Source organism: Sciurus carolinensis, chromosome X (genome assembly GCF_902686445.1).
Source record: "Sciurus carolinensis chromosome X, mSciCar1.2, whole genome shotgun sequence".
Classification (NCBI taxonomy): Eukaryota; Metazoa; Chordata; class Mammalia; order Rodentia; family Sciuridae; genus Sciurus; species Sciurus carolinensis.
The window spans coordinates 11,017,808-11,022,972 of NC_062232.1; positions in this window are offsets into that span (position 1 = coordinate 11,017,808).

Sequence of the window (5,165 nt, forward strand, 5' to 3'; positions counted from 1 at the left end):
AAGGTCATTATATAATGACAAAGGGGTCAATTTATCAAAAAATACCAATTGTAAATATATATTCACCCAGGACTGGAGTACCTAAATAAATGAAGCAAACATTAATAGACCCAAAGGGACAGATATGTTCCAATACAATAATAATAAGGGACTTTAAAAGCTCACTTTGGCAATGGGCAAATCATCCAGGCAGAGAATCAGCCAAGAAGCAAAAAACTAAACTGCATTGTAGGCCAAATGGACCTAACAAGTAACTGCAAAATATCCCATCCAACGATGGAAGAATACACATTCTTTTCATCAGCACTTGGAATATTCTCTAGGATATAGCATATGATAGGCCATAAAACAAATCTTAATAAATTTGAAAAATTAAATCATGGTATCTTTTCTGAACATAATACACTAAAAGTAAAAATTAATAACAAGAAAAACTTTGGAAACTATGTAAACACATAGAAATTAAGCAATTTACTCCTACCAATGGATCAAGAAGAAATCAAGAAATTTAAAACATGAAAATGGAAACATACCAAATCAATGGGTTACAGCAAAAGGAGTACTAAGAGGGAAATTTATAGTAATCAATGCCTACATCAAAAGAAAGAAGGAAAGAACTCACAAAAACAACCTATCACTGCACCTCAAGGAACTTAGAAAACAAAAATAAACCAAACACAAAATTAGTAAAAGAAAGTAAATAATGAAGATTAGAGAAATGAAATAGAGACTAATGGAAGCTAACCCACAATAAGGCAGGGTGAGGGGAAGAATAGTAGTGCCATAGACTAGACAATGGGAAGTGAAGGGGAAGGAGGGGGAATAAGCAAAGGAAAGAAAGTGGAATGAATATGACATAGTTTTCCCATGTACATATATGAAAACAACACAGTGAATTCTACCATCATGTTCATCTACAAGAATGGGACTCTAACTAGAATAAGATATATTCCGTGCTTATATAATTGTATCAGAATGGATTCTGCTGCCATATACAACTAAAAAGAACTGATAACACAATCAAAATAGAATGGTGGCTTCCAGAAGCCAAGAAGAATAGGCAGGGAGGGAAAGGTTGATCCATGGGCAGTAAGTTACAGTTAGATAGAAGCAAGAAGTTCTGGTGTTCTATTGCTATTGGTTGATAGTTATTTACTGTGTATTTCAAACAGCTAAAAGAAAGAAATGAAAAGATAGCTATCCTTAACCTGAGTTAAACATATATACACATATACATTGATATCACAACTTTTATGTCTTTATGTGTCACCTAAAAATTAATTCAATTAATTTAAAAAATGAAACTCATCTGAGATCATGTAGGTATTGACCATTAAGGAGAAAATCTGACCATCTGGCCTCTCATTTCATAAAAGAGATTACTGGTTTGTCTACATTGTGAGGAATAGTTTTACAAAGGTGATGAGCCTATTCCAAAATTAGATGTGACATAGAAAGTGTAATTCCTACTAAAAACTGCTTAAAATGAGTTAGCCTAGGAATTTGGTTCCCATTTCAGTCCATTTAAAATATTTCAATGACATGTTCTTATCGTTTAAAAAGAAAAGTCAAATAATTGAAAATCATGAAGGAAAAATTAAAAGTCAGTTGAAGATACACCACAGTAAAGGTCTTTCGAAAATTTGAGCATCCTTCCAAATAGCTTGTTCTTGATTTCCTCTTCACTTGTTTGTTATGGTCTGTATACACACCCCATATATGGAATTTGAATCATGTGGTTCTTTTGTATTTTTGTTGTCAAGTGTCCTCAACCATCTCTAATAGATATCCCAGGGTGTACCCCCACATGTGCTGGGAAGTACTCATTTACTGTTACCATCCTGTTACTTGACCAACTTGCTGCCTCTGCTGCTAAGGAGGAATATTGTGAGCTGTATTTTGGCTCTGGAGGGCTCTGCTATCCTTACCAGGTGACTGCTACCACTTCCTCACCCTAAGTTTTCAGAAGGGAACATTATCATATCACTCTCTTCATTCCAAGAGTAATATTATATTCATTTCCCTATCTCATGTCAACATATCACCAAACAGACTATACCTCTTCACAAGACTTTACAGTGAAGCTGGTAAAAATAGAAAGTTAAAAAAATAAAAAAAAAAACAGAAGAATTAAATAGCAGTACCTTCAATAAAGACCTAGATTTCCTTAGGAGACTTCTTGTCTTTGCTCCCAAGCAGTTTATTTCCCACCACTAGAAGTTCATGGGCTTCTTCAGTTATCATTCTGATCCTAGGATCCAGAATGAGAAAGGTTCCTTATTCCATCGTAATGGTCACCTGATAAGTCCTTATTTTAGGTTATTTTAACCTCTTTGCAGGATGATCAGGAGGGAGAATAACATGTTTTCTAGGTGTGAACCTCATTCGCTACAAAGATGTGGTCCTTCAGCACAGGGAAGAGGACACCCATTAATGGAAAATTTATTAGATATGGAACATCAGAATTTGAATCTACTAATTGGCCCTGGTCCACTAGATGTTAAAGCAACCTATCTCAAATCTGTTTGAAACCAGTTACCTGGCATCAGTGACACAAAAGTTAGAGGCAACCAATCACGATGAACCTGACTCTTGTGCCAACCAGAGAAATCTACTCATGACTTATTTAGTGTTCTTTTCCCTTTTTGTCCTATATCTCACCCTTTTAACTTCTGCTCAGTCACAAGCATTGAATTCACACCTGAGTGACATAGCTTTGCTTTTATAGGAAGACAACAAATGCAGTTACAGGACTACTTTGATTTTCTTAACATTTATCACATAAGTTAAATTCCCAAAGTTCCCATTACTCAGCCTTAAATAAAACTATGTAGAAGAACAAAAAACCCATCAGTCCTTTTCTGGTTTGCTTCACCAATTTTCTCAGCTGAAAGTTTTAGCACTTTCTTACTGGGAATTTAAAAATTATATATGTATTTATGTACCTATATACACACATATAAATATGTGCTATATGGTATATATAAAGATATGTTGTTATACTTAAATTGAGTCATACTGCAACTACTGGTTTTTTCACTCATCAATATGTCATTAGCATCTTCCCATATTAATAAATATAGATTTATACTATTCTTTTTAAAGGCTAAGTAATTCCCTATTGCATTTCTCTATCATAATACCTTTAACAAATTCCGATCGATATACATCAAGGCTGTATATCATCATTCTTTTGTCCAGAGATGATAAAAACAAATTCAAATAAATTTATTCAAAAACAAGAATTCATAGAATAACATAAATGAAAATTTCATGAGCAGATCAATAATGACTGAATCTTCAGGCTGAACTATCAATAAGAATTGACCTCTGACTATCTCTCACTTTGATTCATCCCTCCTCCTCCTCACTTTTAAGATTTACTATTTCTTCTTCCATGTTACTGGGAAACAGTGCAAATATATTCACTCTTACAATTGGTTTTATGTTGGGTTACCATATATGCTGGACTATAAAATAATCATTGTGGTCAGAATAGATTAATTTGAGTGATTACCCTGAGTTGTCATCTCACAAATGTAGAAGAAAAGAATGGAGAGCCATGATAGACAGCATGGGAGAAGGTAGTTCCTCAAAATAAGATCAGAGTGCATTTGCCAGATGAAAACAAAATAAAGATGCCAAAAATCAATGAATAAATCACCAGAAAGTGGCAGCTAAATCTCTTCAAATACTGATGTAATGATGCTGAATAAAACATTTTCAAAAAATCTACCAGTATATGTACAAATAAGATACTTATACCAGTTTCACTTATCCTAGAAATTCAAGATTTTTTTCAATATTTGTGTATCAATAATTATAAATTACAGTTACCATATTGGTCGGTTGAAGAAGAAAAATACACACCATTAGGTCAAGAAAAAAGAGAAAGAGGGGACAAGAAAAGAGCACTGACCTGAGTCAATTCCCTTTAAAAACCTTTCCTGGAAACCTGCCCAACAACTACTCTCACCTTTCATCTTCCAGGGACTTTGAAAGTCTGGGCACACTGATACACCCAACGATAAAGGAGTTCTGTCACTGAGAAAGACAGGAAAAAAATAGGCCAGTAGAGATGACTCTTAAACTCTGTATATCTTTGATTTCTTTGTAGGTACTTGATCTGTCAGATGGATTTTACCCTTAATTGTTTTAAAGTAACCCTTGTTTTGTCCTACTTAATGTTTTTTAATTCTCAATTAAACCTTTGCTTGATTTGCATCTGCATTTGTCTAATATATTTCCCACAGTCTTTTATTTTAAATCATTCTGATTTTTTTATGTTTTCTATTATACTCAGCGTTTATTTATATTTATTATAATTGATTTTCTTGCACAGAACATGCTTTTTATTTTTTAAAATGTCCAGCTTGGAGCTTAATTTTTTAGCACTGGAGATTGAACCCAGGGGCACTTAACCACTGAGTCACATCCCCTGCCCTTTTTATTTTTTATTTTGAGACAGGATCTCACTAAGTTGCCTAGGGTCTTGCTAAGATGCTAAGGCTGGCCTTGAACTTGTGATTCTTCTGCCTCAGCCTCCCTGGTCGCTGGGATTATAGTCATGCACCACTGTGTCTGGCCATTTTTTAATATATAAATTTATTTTTTACATTTAATGATAAACACATTTGGTTATAATCTTTCACGGTGTTTATTTTTTCTCAACAGTTTATTTCCTGTTTCTTTTTCACATAGTCTTTGTTGTCTTTCTTACCTTTTGGCTTCTTTCTGATAAATTTATAGTTATGTATCTTATTTTAAATGATAATTTTTGATAAACACATATTTCATCTCTGAAGTGTATTTATTAATTTTAAAATTAATTATCAATTTTAAAATTAAATTGAACAATGTCTACTAACAAATTCACTGGAAGTGAGAAAACAATTCCACTCTTCTCACTTCCCAAAATTATTTTGTTTTGAGTTTCATCTGTTTCTGTGATTTTTTGACCCAATTATTTATATTAAAAGCGTTTGTTTATGTCACTGTAATAGGTAAGTTTGGATTCTAGTTTGCAAGTTAGAAACTCCCAAATGACTTAAACAAACAATGCTCATCTTTCTTGCTATAGCCCATCTGCACCTCAGCCCTGCTCTGATCTGGTCCTCAAAACCTCCATCCCTCACCTCTCACAACCCTGTGTCAGCTTCATATGC